This window comes from Crocuta crocuta, unplaced genomic scaffold (genome assembly GCF_008692635.1).
Source record: "Crocuta crocuta isolate KB4526 unplaced genomic scaffold, BGI_CrCroc_1.0 scaffold5, whole genome shotgun sequence".
Taxonomy (NCBI): domain Eukaryota; kingdom Metazoa; phylum Chordata; class Mammalia; order Carnivora; family Hyaenidae; genus Crocuta; species Crocuta crocuta.
Genome location: NW_027530500.1, coordinates 3,236,286 through 3,253,356, shown reverse-complemented (window position 1 = coordinate 3,253,356; position 17,071 = coordinate 3,236,286).

Sequence of the window (17,071 nt, the reverse complement as noted above, 5' to 3'; positions counted from 1 at the left end):
GGTCTTTAAAAAGGTCCTTATGAAAATTGATTTGTTTCTGACAAGGGCAATCATTCCATTTACAGAGGCTAATTCTGTTACTCACATAAGAGAAACAATTCATTATTCTTGTACAACTAACAAAAAGATGATTGCAATGAAATGATGATTAGTAATTCATTCATTTAAAGGGGGATCATATTTTCAAGTAATTCTCATTCAGACATGCTAAATATGCACTCCAACCTTAAAGTTCTCTATGAAGCATCAGTTCTAAAAGTTTACCTTTGTGAAGCTGCTTTCTAAGTAGCTTTATACTCTAAAAACTCTTCTGACCCACTAGCTTCCTGTCCTTCTTAAACAATAGTATTAGGGAAAAGAGATGAGGCCTTCTCATATAATCTCTTAATTGAAAAAGGGATAAAAGAGATCTTTGCAGGAGCCGATACAGTTTTGAGAAAGTGATATTTTAATAAAAAGAAGACATACCCATTTCAGAAAGAAACCGCCAAGGTGGCATTAATATAATTGTACTTCAATGAAAGAGGAGTCATTTCAACAAATTTCATACTATAATTATTTTACTTTCTGCATTGTGGTTGAAAAAAAGAAAAAGTGTCATCTATAAACGGAAATATCAAAGATGAAAATTAACCACACACCAAAAAAAAAGTTTCTGACATTTATAACTAGCTTTCCATAAGTCTACAATATCTGTTTCCATTATGTCCACCAGAAAAACACTGTGCTAGGTGCTTTGGGTGATAAAACCTTAAGGGACATTTTTTCCTTCAAGAGAATTAATACAGATTGAGGAGTAAAGCATACATATAACAGATAACTAGGAATGCATAGTGGCATACAATCCATTTGCAAAAACCAGGAAGAAATCAAGTGCCCTAAGTGACCAGAGGAGAGAGGCCTTTGGAAGTGGAGTGGCCCTGAGTTCATCAGAGTGGAAAACTGGAACTCAAATTTGAGGTGAGCAGGATATGGGGTAGGTGCAGGAGAAGGTTCTTGGCTAGAGAAATGGGGGTCACTAAGATGAGCAAGGTATAAATCTCAGGGAACTCCAGTCTCACGAGGGAATGAGACAGAAGGTCAATGAGGCAGAATATGTCCAAGTGGATGAAGATTAGAAATGCAGAATAGGGCTACCTAAGCAGCAGTGTGTTTGGCCTGGGGCTCAAGAAAGATGTGCTCACTGTATCCTTAAGATAATTCTAGAATTTCCCTACACGCACATCCTCCCCAACAGCACTGTGAAAGTGCCACATTAATATTTGCTACTAGAGGGAAAGGACTGATAGTGGTCACAGAGACTGATTGCACCTGAACTAAACCCAGTCCATTGGGATGTGGGGGGGTATTGAATTTTTAATCTCTGGCAGACATGTAGGCACCTCAGAAATATGGAGGTGTTTTTTTTTTTTCTTGCTATCAGTGCTTTGGGAATAGGTGGAACAGGTACTGCTGGCCTCAGAATGTATTTTCTCCAAGGTCATGACTATCAGGTCTAGCAACTGGAACTGATGTTCCTGGCAGCCACCATTCCAGGGCTGTTTTCAGTGTAGCTAGTGAGGAGCTCGCTCTTGGCTGCTGACCTTATTTAAAGGACTGACAGAAGCTGGGTGAGATACAATGTGGAATTCAATCACTCATAAACGATGATGGTGATCTTTAGGATACCTAAAGGTGTTCTTTTTTTTTTTTTTTTAATATTTATTTTGGAGAGAGAGTGTGAGACAAAGAGTGAGCAAGGGAGGGGCAGAGAGAGAGGGAGACACAGAATCTGAAGCAGGCTCCAGGCTCCGAGCTGTCAGCACAGAGCCCGAGGCAAGGCTTGAACTCATGAACCTTGAGATCATGACCTGATCTGAAGTTGGACGCTTAACTGACTGAGCTACCCAGGCGCCCCTAGGATACAGTGTTCTTAATGTCATGTAAAGTTATATAAATAAGAGAGGGAGGCAAACCATAGGAGATTCCTAAATATAGAGAACACACTAGGGTTGCTAGAGGGGAGGTAGGTGGGGGGTGGGCTAAATGGGTGATAGGTATTAAGGAGGGCACTTGTGATGAGCACTAGGTGTTACATGTAAGTAATGAATCACTAAATTCTACTCCTGAAGTGCATATACACTATATGTTAACTAAAAGAATTTAAATAAAAACTTAAAAAATAAAATTATATTATTTGTACATAATGCATACTCATTCATTTTACTAACGCTCAAATGTTTGACACTGAACTCATTACATTTAAAAAAAACTTATTCGATAGATTAAGATATTTGTTCTTCCCCCCTCCCCTGTTTCCCTTGCCACTGCCCTATGGAATCCTTTGTTCTTCCAGTTTATCACTGTAAAATCACCAAACATATCTAATTGGACTATCAATATGAGCTGATATGCATTTTTATGGCTGTATCCCCAGGTTATAAGACAGTGCCTACCCTGGAAGAAATGTAGTCAGTGATGCTTGAGAATGAATGAAGATACATGAATGAATATTTGAGCTCTATGGTGAATAAGATCCCTTCCCAACACTGGAATTCTAGAGTCCCTGATGGCTGTAATTACTCTTGGTAGTATTGTAACCCTGTCCTCGCTCAGCCAAAATCAAGAAATCAACCAACAGCAATGAACAAAAGGCCTAACACATGCCTTTTATGTTGGTTATTCCTTGGCTGATGGTGTGTTAGAAACTGATTAGCAGTGTGTTTTCTCAAAAAATAAGAGTTTCACACTTTCTTTTCTCTCTATTATTCTGTGATGTTTCTATTTCCTTTTGTGGATAGCTCCATGAATAAATTTAATCCTCGAGATTATTTTATCTCACTTCTATGTGAATCAACTGACGGGTAAATAATTATGAATTATTTGGGTCAAACAGGAGGTTATTTTATCTGTTAAGGACACAAACGGCATTTTGTTATAAGAAGTTGATTGCTGGGCCATTTTTTTTCTAATGCTTCTTATTTTTTAATGTAAAGTTGATGGTGTTAAATACCAAACATTCTTTGAAAGGAGTAAGATACTTATTCCTTCCTCCATAAAGTTCTCAGAAATTATTGCTCCTTATCAATGATGCAGAGAAGTTATATTTTAGGTTCTTTAATTTGAACACTAAGGAAATGCTGTAGTTTGATTTTAGCGAGAAATCTGTCCGATGGGGTCCATGTATCTGTGAAAATCTGCAGACAACGGCTCCTTGTCTTTATTTTGAGCAAGAGGAGAAAGAAGAGGCTTTTTGTTTTTATTTTTGTTGTGTTTTGTGGTTTTATCTCCAATTGGGTCCCAGATTACATTCAGGAAACCATAAAGCCTGAGGTGGCTTTTGTCACCCTCTTAAATTTGCTGCTGATGCTGAACTCCCTCCTTTGTCTTGAAGCCATCCCATCAACTATCCACACTGTCTAGTTTTCACTTCACAGGAAACACTATTCCCTCCATGGATTTTTTTCGGTCCCATTTTTTCCCATTGTTTTCAATGATTCGTTGAAGCACACATATACACTACGCAGATCTTCTCCTGCACGTGAGATGCCAGACTGGTGATGGAGCTGCAGGAGTGGAAGGCATGGAGCCTGCCCTTGAGGCGGGAGGTGCACAGGAGAGGAGTCAGTAACCAACCAGTGGGCATTGCCATGGAGAGCTGTGCTGAGCTCCACAGAGAAGTTTGGATACAGACAGGTACAGAAAGGGGGCTTTCATATGGGTGGGCAGCTGGTGTGTTGGGGCTGGAGGAAGAGGGAAGGTCATCAAAGTATTCTTGTGAAAGGGTATAATGCCTTGGTTGAAACAAAACCATAGTAGGCAGTCACGGAGATATTCCAAACAGGGAATATAAGTATGCAAAGGCTTTCAAAGGAGTTTCACCTGTTTTGGAAACTTGCTGTTTTTGGAATAGTCAGAGCACTCTGGGCATACCAGTAAGGGAAGATAAGGAGATAAATCATGAGTGCTCAGTGAAGAATACAAGTCAACACAGCCAAGAGTTGATTTCTGTTTTCAGGGTAAGTGGTTACTCTTCTTAGACAAACACATGGCATTTCCTCTTGAGGAAGACCCTGAGACTGGTGGAATATTCATGTGAGAAAAGTAGGGATGAAGCAGAGGGATGGACAGGGATAAAAGCAGAGACAGGGGAGCGTGTGGCCATATGGAGTGGACACATCAGAAGCAGATTGTAGAAGAAAGAGGAGATGCCCTTTTTCAACTTGTTTGTTTGTTTGTTTGTTTGTTTAGAAAGGAGGAGGGGCAGAGAGAGGAAGAGACAGAATCCCAAGCAGGCTCTCTACTGTCAGTGCAGAGCCCCATGCGGGGCTTGACCTCAGGAACCATGAGATCATGACCTGAACCAAAATCAGTAGTTGGACACTTAACTGACTGAGCCACCCAGGCGCCCCAAGGGGATGCCCTTTTTATTTGTACACAGAGGCTTATAGGAAGTTCACATTGGGTCCAAGTTTTGTTTCTAATTGTACCACGGAAGATAAACCTGCTGGGGGGACAGGAGCAGGATCAGGGCAGCATGAACAAGCCCTCCAGGGCATTTTCTCCCAGAGTCCTCTCTTTCTTGGCCTTCTGATCTGTGAAACCCACTAGGCCAGCCCTCTCTCCGGACACATTGTCTCCTGTTCCACTGTGAGTTAAGTCGATATCTCTCCTGTCATCTGAGAATCAATGGTATCTAGCAGAATCCTGGCACACAGCACTTGTTTAGAAAGTGAATTGAAAACGACAATGGGGATTTGGAAACTGAGAGAACAATCTTACCCATAGGGGATTTTGCTCATAACATACCAGACATGGCAGCAGTGGACAGGAAGCAGAACAGCCAGGTAGGGCCAGTGAGCAGCAGCAGCAAACTGGGTTATAAAACCTGGAGACAGGCAGAGTAGATAACCACTGGACACCTGGACACCTGGAATAATACATGTGGGACAAAAGGGTAGAGGAGCCACTTCTATGGGAGATAGAATGAGAAGGATCTACTAGAGAATCAGGAGCAACAAAGAGGAGTAGGCGTGGTTCCCCGCAGGTGGAGGAGAAAAAACACACGGAGATCCAGGGGCAGAGCCCAGGCCCCGAGGCCCACCAGTCCCCAGCAGAGGGTTCTGTGTCACCTTCTCCACATCCACATTTCCCTGGGGGTTTGACTGATCTGAAGTTCTGTGGGCACCTCTGCTAGGGCAGGTGAGAGCCCAGGGAGTTGAAACAATAATGCCTCTACAATGATACAGTTTGCTACCAACTCCTCTGTCCTCCCCAGACAATCCGAAGAGGTCACCGTGCCTTAGTGTTTCCATGGTAGCAGTAGCTGCACAGACACAGAATACATGAGCTCTTTCTCTGCTTTCTCCATACACTGTAGGTATGATAGAGCTTTATAATGTGAATTCACAAATCATATCAGATTGTAAAATATTTGTCCTTCATGGTCATTAAATGTGCTGAAAAAATATGAACAGAAGGTTTAAAAATCAGATCATAAACTGTCTTCTTTTTGAAGTGGCTAAGTTTCAAGAAGAGTTATATATCAAGCTACTTAAAACATTTATTTTATGTCTCAACCCTTTTTTTTAATGTTGTCCCACATTTTGTGCAAAATAGGATAGAATGGATCATCAAACTCTCGAAAGCATCGTTAAATAAAATGTAAAAGATAAAGTTTATTAGATTTACTACTGAAAAATATGTTTATATAAATATGTATTTCCAGTCCCGAAATAATCTATCTTGAGTATATCAGTATTACTGTTCTACCTTTTGTAAGGGGCCTCTCTTCCTGTAGGGTAGATCATTTATTTACTTTGACATCACTAATGGGACAATTGAGAAGCATAAAATTTGACTGAAGAACCTCCTACATTTTTTGATGAACTATCAAAAAATAACTTGATGAACTATCAAAAAACTTCATTTTTTGATGAATTATCAAAAAAAAAAGCAGGTGTTCACTTCAAAAGTAAGGCCAATTGCCTTGCCTTACTGTTGAGGGATAGGGAGTGGCTAATCACCTGCACAAATGCCACTGCAAAGAAATGACAAAATCCTGGAACATCACCACCATGAAAAAGAAATGAAATAAAAATGACTGCAAAAGTATTAGTCTTTATCCAGGCATGGAGTTTCTGCTTGTATGGCTGTTCAGAATTTCTACCTCACACTGGAAAAACTAAAGCAGCATAGCATGGAAAAGAGAAATGAAAAGTTATTGTTGGGATATACTTAACTAATCCATAGAAAATCCTGCATTTCGGATTTATGATAACTTGACGGCTATTAGGTTGGCTGTGTATGTGAAGGGGGCAGTGTCCCAGAAGAAAGGAGATAACCAATATTTGCTAAATACCCTTCACCTCTTCATTTACATTGAAAGACAAAAAAGCAAAACAAAGATTATTCCATTAAAATTAACTGCATCTCTGTTGATCTTAGGTTAAAAAGAACAAAGCAGTGATGTCTGGTGTTAGAACCTATGTGTGTATTTTTGTGTTCTACTAAATCTAAGAAGCCTCAAATGCATTGTAAGATGATTTAGCAATCCACAAATACTCAATGTCCCTGTGGTCCAGCATTATGATAAAAATTGTACATCATTCGAGAATGAGTAAGCAGAGGCCCTTCCCTTAAAATAAAATAAAATGATAGAAGGGGCACCTGGTTGGCTGTCAGTAGAGCATCCTACTCTTGATCTTGGGGTTGTAAATTTGAACCCGACGTTGGGTGTAGAGATTACTTAAAAATGAAATATTTAAAAAAAAACTATCGTTGGGGTGCCTGGGTGGCTCAGTTGGTTAAGTGTCTGACTTCAGCTCAGGTCATAATCTCACAGTTCGTGGGTTCGAGCCTGCGTCGTGCTCTGTGCTGACAGCTAACTCAGAGCCTGGAGCCTGTTTCAGATTCTGTGTCTCTCTGACCCTCTCCTGCTCACATTCTCTCTCTCTCTCTCTCTCAGAAATAAATAAAACATTAAAAAACTATCTTTAAAAAAAGATTCAGGGGCACCTGGGTGGCTTAGTCGGTTAAGCATCCGACTTTCGCTTAGGTCATGATCTCGCGGTTTGTGGGTTCGAGCCCCGCATCGGGCTCTGTGCTGACTGCCAGCTCAGAGCCTGGAGCCTGTTTCAGAGTCTGTCACTCCCTCTCTCTCTGACCCTCCCCTGCTCACGCTGTCTCTCTCTCTCTCTCCTAGAAATAAATAAAACAGTAAAAAAATAAAAAAAATAAAAAAGATTCAGTGATGGGTTAAGATATTACTTGTATGCAAGCCATATCTCTAAGGCAGTGGCTAATGCTTTCATGTGCATAAAAATCTAACTGAGATACCTAGAAATATGAGACAATCCAGTACCACCACCCTCCAGGTCATATGGCTCAATATATTTGGGGTTAAGGCCAGGAATCTACATTGTTGACAGATGACCCAAGTCAAGGTAAAAATAAGAGTTTTGTAATTTGGTCAGCAGTTCTCAAATCTATCTGTATATTAACATTTCCTGATGATCTTTATAAAAATTCCAATACTTATTCCTCACACACAAATCTAACTGAATTACTTCTGAAATCATATATTTGAAAGATCCCCAGGTTATTTTGGGTACATTTAGGATTGGGGAATTCTTCCTTTAAAGAACCAAGCAAGAGAGATTAAGTACCCCTGGCAGGTAATTGACACTGGGCGGGACCTACCTTTTCAAGTGTGACCCTACTTCCTAGGTCCTAATTGGCTAATTATCATATCATTATCACCATAGAAATCAGCAACAGTGGCAGAATAGCTACTTTTTATTTTACTTTTACCTTTTATATTCCAGACACTCTCGTGCTTTACATCAGGGTAATTTTATTCCATCTTCCCAGCCACAGTCTCTGGAGGGAGAGGAGAAATCTGCATTTTAAACACGCATTCCAGGTGATCGCTATATGTGTTAACTTTGAGAGGCATCGCCTCCCAATCCTTTCTCTTCAAGACTTCCAATGTAATCTCTTTTTCCCCTCTAGTGTTATCTTTTTAAAATTTAACTCTGAGGATGGATGACATCACCTGAAGCTCTCAGAGGCTCCCCATTACTGTGAAGTATATTGCTTTGTCCGGTCTTTAAATTTTATGATTATAAGGATTAAGAGAAAGCATCTGTGCATGAAGCAATATGTGTGTCAAGAATCCAGTAAGGGTGAAATCTGTCTCCTGAAGTCCAGTTTATCTCTTCAGCATCATCCTCCCTCACCGGAAATACACACACAACTATGCACACAACATACAAAGCTCTAAACTGTTAGCAAAGCCACCTGTACTCTGGGAAGCTTCAGATCTTCCCTGGGCCTTTTCCCTCTGCTTTGAATCCTTTCTCACTCCATTCCCTACCTGCCCTCTGGTCTCAGTTTACTTGTCAAGCTTTCAACCTCCTCCAGCAGCCTTTATTTTGTCTCATACACCGGGCCTCCCAGCCAGCTGTGGTTCCTGGAAGGAGATAGTCCGAATGGGCTTAGAGGATGCGCTCTACTTGAACCAACTGTGGTCCCCTCCACCTGCCTCTCTTGTAATCCTTGCCCTGTTGAGCTGTAATATGAACACTTCCATGATGGGTTCAATATTAACAGAGAGTCTGCTCCCTTCCCTCTGCATATTCTGAAATGTTTTCTCTAACCATCCGAGAAACTACATTTTCTTTTGCCCTTTACTTCCTGGCCTACTGACCTTGACGACCACCCTTTACTAAAGGTGGCTTTATTCCTTGGAGCCCTCTGGGGAAAAAAAAAATTAAGTATGTGGTTAGGAAAGTAAATACAAAGTGTTTTAAAACCAGGAGCATGATGATTTTTAGGTGCGGAACAGGTTTCATTTTTTTTTTAAATTTTTTTAACACTTTATTTATTTCTGAGAGAGAGAGAGAGAGAGACAGTGTGAGCAGGGGAGGGTCATAGAGAGAGGGAGATACAGGATCTGAAGCAGGCTCCAGGCTCTGAGCTAGCTGCAGCACAGAGCCCGACACGGGGCTTGAACCCGCGAACCGCGAGATCATGACCTGAGCCGAAGTCGGACACTTAACCAACTGAACCACCCAGGCGCCCCCGGAACAGGTTTCAAACTGCCTAGTGATCAGAGCTCTGAGCTTTCATTGTTTAGAGGTAATGCTAAATATCTTGAAGCGCGAGGGCTCCCTAAAACATAAGACGGGGCAATTTAGGGCTGGGAAGGAGGAAATGGGGTAATGGGATTATTGCTAATGGGTAGAGAGGTTCTTTTGGGGTGATTAAAAGGTTCTAAAATTACAGTGCGTGAGGGTGCCTGGTGGCTCAGTCAGTTAAGCGTCCGACTTTGGCTCAGGTCATGATCCCAAGGTTTGCAGGTTCATGCCCTGGGTCCAGCTCTGCACCGAGAGCTCAGAGCCTGGATCCTGCTTCAGATTCTGTCTCCCTCTCTCTCTGCCCCTCCCTAACTCACACTCTGTCTCTCTCAAAAATAAATAAACACTAAAAGTATTTTAAAAATAAAATTATAGTGATGGTTGCACAATTTTGTAAGTACACTGCCATTGAACTCTACACCATAAATGGATGAATTGCATGGTATGTAAGTTATATCTCAATAAAGCTATTATTTAAAAGAAGAAGAAGAAGAAGAAGACGATGACCACAACAACAGGGGAACCTGGGTAGCTCAGTTGGTTAAGCGTCCAACTCTTGATTTCACCTTAGGTCATGATCTCACAGTTCATGGGATTGAGCCCAGCATTGTGCTCTGTGGTGACAGCACAGAACCTGCTTGAGATTTTCTCTCTCCCTCTTTCTGACCCTCCCCTGCTTGCTCTCTCTCTCTCTCTCTCAAAAATAAATAAACTTTGAAAAGAAAGGAAGATAATGTTTAAGCCCATGTTCACAGAAACCAAAGGGGCTGGATAGGCACAGGTACCATTTATGTTTCTGATAATCTCTACCAGTGGATTCAACATAGTAATTTCAGCAACTATTAATTACTCTGTACCACTTCTCATCTGACAAGCTGCCTCCAACTAGTAATTGACTTCATTTAGCTGTTGTTCCTTTTTGTGCAATGGAATTATATATAATAGAAATTTCCTTCATCGCCAAGTCACCCAATATTTGAAGCTAGTGGAAAGAAGTGATTGCATTTACCAGAAGCAGCTGTTACTAACAGTCTATGCACAGTTACTCATTTGTTAGGGGGAAGCAGTTCCATCTATTTCTTTCTTTTTTTTTTAATTTTTTAATGTTTTATTTATTTCTAGGAGAGAGAGAGACAACGTGAGCAGGGGAGGGTCAGAGAGAGAGGGAGTCACAGACTGAAACAGGCTCCAGGCTCTGAGCTGGCAGTCAGCACAGAGCCTGACGCGGGGCTCGAACCCATGAACCGCGAGATCATGACCTAAGCAAAAGTCGGACGCTTAACCGACTAAGCCACCCAGGTGCCCCAGTTCCATCTATTTCTACCTGGGAGTGCTCTGTCTTACCTAAATTTATCAAATAATAATACCATTATAATAGTAATAATAATACCATTTGATATTATTTCAAAATTATGAATTGATGGTAAAAACCAGCAGGTTGTAATGAGCCCACATAAGTAATAGTTAGCTTTGCCATTAATTATTGTTGAATTCTTACCTTTCTTTATGGACGTTTGCCTCATCGTACCAAGAGATGGTCATCTGCTGTTTAGTAAACAATAGTAAATATCTAAAAGTGATGGTGATAAATAGTGTTATAGAAATTCTCAGTATTATGCTGTCATTTGTATGTGATTTTGTATGAATAATGAATTCGGTGGAATGCTTTTGTTACTCTACAGCTTAATTAAACATAATATGAAGGGCCACAGAGTAGGGAGTCTATCATCTAAATTATTGGCCCTTTATACCGTATGACTTGAGAGGCAGAGAGGTCTGATTTTGTCTTATTGTCTGATATGTGTCAGTGTGAAGCCCAATATTACCCAAGCTGTTTGATCAAGGGCAAGTCAATTAACCTTTCTGAGATAGTTTCCAAAAAATGTAATAATAGGGATAAATCACTAATCTGCTGGAGATTTTTTGAAGATTACATAAAATAATCTTTCCTAAGCACCAACTACAGTATATAGTAGGTGTCAAAATGTTGGCTTTATTTCATTTCATTTGAAGGATGTTCCCAGGAGGGTTCACTAAATGCAGTTTCCTCTACAACCTGTCATATTCTCAAAAGTCCACCATCAAAGCTTCTTTGAGTCTTTAAGCCATTTCAGCCTTTAAGAATTACTAATATGTGTACTATATTGATACACTGCTAGTGACTATGTAATCTGAAATATACTTTCTTAAAAGTATTTTGGACACAAATATGTTTAGATCCTTTGAATTAGAAGCTCATTTCTAAATATCTATCCTACATTGTAATAAGGCATGCAGACTAGAATTTAGGCACAAATACATTAACCACAGTATTAATAATGATATAAAAGGTAGAATTTGCTGACTATCTAGCTATTGGGGAATTAAACAAATTTTGGTAAATCTTTCAGCAGCCAATCTTTCCTAGTTCCATTCTCCCCTTCACTCTGATCTAAGTCCAAAAGCCAAAAGAGAGGATGTGTGTAGAAAAACCACACCTGCCATTGGTTAGCCCAAGCAGCCAACAAGTTGTTAAGCACCCAGAAGAACATTCCCGTATTAGTTATTCCCAAGAGCACTACTTCTACCAGAAAGAGAGGGGGAAGAGGAGAAAGAAAGAGTGAGAAAGCGTCTACATATAAATAGATAAATTAATATATCAATTAATAATTAATACATACCTTAATACATATAATCCTTTCATTAGATTATATGTCATAAAAATAACCTGAATATCACAACATTTTTATTTATAAACTTCTTTCCAGGGATGCTAGGAGAAAATGGCTCTGAACTTTAAAATAGATTTTCATATTGAGATAGTCCTCGAGGCTTTACAGAGAGCCGAGAAATCTATAAGGTGGGCTGGTCTGAAGACATCAATCAGTGTGGGGTCCATTCCAGGTGTGTCATTAGTGCTTCAAAGCTGCTACTGATTAGCCATGGACACAGGAACCCTTGCTTGAGCTCCACTTTGATGAGAACCCTACCATAGACAGACCAACAAAAATCCAATTCTTTCTGTTGACTTGCTCTGAACAACAGGCATTTCCTCCATTAGGGCTAACTGTACCTAAATATAAGGTTACAGATGGAAAGAAGGAGAGGTAGAATCCTTGAGCTGGAAGCTGGTTTTCACCCCGGGCATTTTCATTTACATAAAAAGTTTTAAATACCAATGTGGGCACATAAAACACCAAAGCCATCAGAACCTGTCTGAGAATATTTCAGAAATTCACTTTTATGACAGCCATCAATAAACTTCAAATGTTCTGGGCAAGTAACTTTCATTGACAGCAACTAAATGGTGCTTTGATATTAGTTTATATCATAGAATCTATTCTACCCATTTCCTATCATTACAACTGAGTTATCCTGAGGAAAGTGCAGATTTTTATCTGTTTTGAATTATTCCTGTACACTTCCCATTGAAAGATAATACTGTCTAAATTCATAAATATCCACACGATGGAATATTATGCAGATGTTAAATGTATACACTAAGTGAAAAGAGCAAGGTTCATAATTTATGTCTGGTATAACATAAATTCTAGTAAATATATCTTGCATATGCTGAAAAATATTACAACTTAAACACACCAGAGTAATTCATAGCTAGTAGGTCTTCATGATGAAATCATGTTTTTTTAATATCTGTAGTTTTTCTTCATTTTTCACAATCCTGATAATGACTATGTGGCAATAAAACTGTATAGAATACTAACACCTTTCTTTAATTATGCATGAGACTTAATTAAATAATTATGAGATAATTTCACATGTGAAAAAACCCATGACAGTGCAATGTTCAGTGAATGTTGGGACTTGGTGAATGTTCCTTTGCTCAGATTATATTTGAACACAATCAAGATAGTTCCTTCCCCAAGTGTATACGTTCCTCAGCCATTCAGAGTTCTTGAAATTTTACCATGAGGAATTTTCCCATTTGGATCTTGATGCCTTTTAGTGATGAGGAATCTTGTGATAATCCAGTTAATTTGGGGAAGGATCCAAAAGGGAAAAGAAACTCCAGTAAATTTTACTTCATCCCTTGGCATAGAGAGTGAGCTCACCATCTGTTGAGGAGAAGGGTCTGCTTGGACAGCCTTACACTCCCTTGGCTGTCAGAATTCAGTAGTAGACTGACTATTCCAGAGACTCTGAACTATTTAAAGATTGCTTTTCTCCTACAGGTATCTCTCAGACTGGACTAAACTGATTCCAAATTACCACCAAGAGAGATCTTTCTTTGACTTAAGTCATTGCCTCCTGCTAAAATGTAATTACTCCTCTAGAGTTAGTCTCCTGAGCTGACTGCAGGTCAGATGCATTTAAGTGCAAATGAGTTGTAGCCCAAGTAAAACTGTCCTGAATTGTTGTTGGGCCCTGGCCAGGGAAGGCAGGAGAACCAACTGAAGACACATTTCAGCCCCCTTGGAATTCCTTCATCTGCTAAAATTGGAAAATGAACTTATTAACTTTGGAATAATTATTATAATTATTTAAACTGGGAGCCTCATTTATCTGCCCTTTAATCATCACCACAAGCCCACAGAACAACTATCAATATTACTGCTATTATTAGTTTTAGTATTCTTATATTGCCATTGCAGAGACTAAGATATGGGGAGTTTGGAAAACAGATCCAAGTGTTTACGTTTCCAGTTACTTGGCCTCCAAAGTCCTCCTGGGGTAAGAAGAGAAAATAGATGGAACCAATTATTTCAAGAACATTTGCAGGCCACCTGGGTCTCTCAGTCAGTAGTTAGTTAAGTGTCTGATTCTTTATTTCCACTCAGGTCATGATCCCACAGTTCATGAGATCAAGCCTCACGTTGGGCTCTGTGCTGACAGTGGAGATCCCGCTTGGGATTCTCTCTCTTGCTCTCTCTGCCCCTCCACTGCTCACAGATGCAGTCTCTCAAAATAAATAAATAAACTTAAAAGGAAAAAAGAACAATTATCCTCCAGGATTCTAAATGTTGGTTACATCCTACCTTTGCAACTCAGGGAGCATGTGGTTTGAGCCCCTTGCTATTCCCCACTCTCTCGAGTGTTAGCTGTGCACACAGTCAGTGTAGGCTAGGGTGTGTAGTACCTTTCTGGCTCTGGGCTTCTCCATCCCTATGCTACTAAGCAAGTATGCTGACACTGATCAAGGGCATTTATCAGGCAAGTGAGTTACAATGGGACTTTATTTATAAAAAAAAGGTAAATACTAACTTTGGTTTGACCTCAACTCTTCACCTCTGTGCTGATATGGGTGAAGAATGAGGAAAGGGTACTTATTTTTCAAGCTAAAATGTAAATGTTTACATTAGTGGCCTTACAAACACTGCATTCCTGTCACAAATTTCTACATACGTCAGTGTGCATGGATATGCGTGTGTGTGTGCCTTCACAAGTTTCTACATCTTTGTCTATTGCTATATCTGCATTTCCTTTGCTGTCTATATTATTTCTTTATCTAAATCCACTGTGAGATATGGTGAGCCGTTTGTGGTTAAAGGTGGGTTCTCAAGCCAAATTGCCTGCGTGTGAATCCCAGGTCCACCACTGACAAGCTCTGTTTTTAAAAGAGTGCCTGTAACATAGTTGGGGGCTTATATTACTACCGCTGCCATCATCATTACTACCGTTGCCATCTATCTTTGTCAACAGCATCCTTCATCATTTTTAAATCAACACACTTCTGGTGATACCCATCCCGGTGAAGGATGCACTGTTCTAGTGTGACAGTCCGTCAGACTTGTGGTCTGAAGAGTCTACCTTTCCAAATTAAACATTAAGAAGTAGGTTCAACTCTAGTCTTCTTTCTCTTCTCACTCCATCTTATTAATATGTGACAAATCTCAGTTGTAACTGTGCCCAAAGTCAACTGTCTATCAGCACCCTCTCAGGGCCGCCGCATATGAGGTACAGTATCTCTTCAGTGAGATCACCCAAACACATTCTCCACATTGTTGAAATCTATTCTTTGACTGGAGGACCACTTACCATTCAAGGACGAGTGCTCCACGATGCAAGGGCAGACAGGCGACCCCCAGAAGCCACCCACGCTGAAAGGTCTACACAGATTCTTTACAACACAATTACTTTAATGTGTTACTTCCACATACAAATTCAATGCTAACAAAAGTTAGCATTTTGAAAGCAAAAATGCATTCATTAAAATAAAATAACAAAAATCTCAAACGATACAAAAGCAGGCAATGCAAGATAAGTCCTTCATTCCTCTCCTCCTGTTCTAAATTAAACCCACTTCAAATACTATATACTTTCTTTCCATTTAATGAGTTACTTTTTTGCTTTTATGTTTTACACACTGTATACTCATTTGGAACTTCGTCCTCCTTCCTTTTAAATGTTTCTATTTGTGAAGGTTAGCAGACATGCAAGAGAATATACATACATACATTATATGTATATACATATATTATATATAACATACAATAGAAACAGCACTCATGTGACTGCGGTTATTATTGCTGCGTAACAAATTACCCCAAGACCCAGCAGCTGGAAATGACCATTTTATTACACTTACAATTCTGTGAGCAGGAATTTGGATGTAACTGAGGTAGATTCGCTGGTCTTTGTGTGACTGTGTCTAGAGCCTCAGTGGGAAGATTCAAAGCCCGACATGATTAAGTAGGTTGATTACAGAATTCTGAAGATGGTGTCTGGGCGGTCATTCCCGAGACTGGAACTCCTGAGTGAGGCACCGACAGATGGCTTGGCGTCCTGACATCATGGCAGCCTCAGGGTAATAAGATTTCTGACATGGCCTCTTGGGGCTCCACTCCACAAACCAGTTTTCCAGTGGGCAGAAACAGAGCAGAGAAGAGTCTGCAGCACATTATCTGACCTCGTCCTTGGGACTTTCAAAACAACTTTATTGGGTAAAGCAGTCACAAGCCCACCAAGTTTCAAGGGTAGGAAGTCTATACCTCACTTCTTTGCATGAGAAGTGGCAAAGTGAAAATAAGTCAGCTGATGGGGGCAGTTTGCAGACATCTTTGAAAAATACCCACCATCTAGCTTTAAAAGCAGAACATTTAAAAGCAGAACAGAGAACTACCTCTGAGTTCTCCCATGATTATTTTGTCTTCCCTTTGCAGGCAGGTTGCAACTTTCTAATGAATCTCCTTTAGCAATTTTTAAACTCCTAGATAGCATGCACTTTTACTTCACCAGTTATGAATCTCTGTGTTAACTCTGTAAACACGATGACTATGGTAGTTCTAAAGCACATCAGCAAGTTCTTCACCGTTTGCATAGAAATAAAGAGTTAGGGTCTGATCCCTGCCCTTTGAATGTGAGCTTGTTTAGTGATTTTGTTTTCGATAAATAAAATGTGGCAGAATGGACAGTATGATTTCTGAGGCAGGTTCATAAAAGATCATGAAACTTCCACCTGGATTTCTCATGGGACATATGTTTCAAACCCTAGGACTTCTGGGGAAGGAGTCCATTGCTAAACTACCGTGCTAGAGGCATAATGTAGAGGGACCCCGTGGAGTTAGAGACAGATGCCTGAGAAAACCAGCTGTTTCAGCCCTCACCTACTGCAGTCTTCTGAGTCCAGGGGCCAGAATGTATGAAAGGAAGCCTGTGAGCCTGTTGTCATTTGAGGACTGCAACTTTGTGAAGGACTTTGAGCAAAACCCACTGAACTGCACCCGGGCAACCATTAGCACTGTGGGAGATAGTGTTAAGCAAGGATTGTTACCTTATGGATAGTTAATAGTGTGTGGGCAAAATTTTCCTATAAAAATAATTTTGATCTGATGAGGTAGAGGTCAATATCTCAATACCAACAATATGCATAGCAATATATCTATATCTCAATGTATCAAATATGTCCATATCTGTGGATATATCCACATCCATATCAAATATATCTATATATCCATATCTACATATGGATATATCTATACCCATATCTATATCTGTATCTCAATGTATCAATA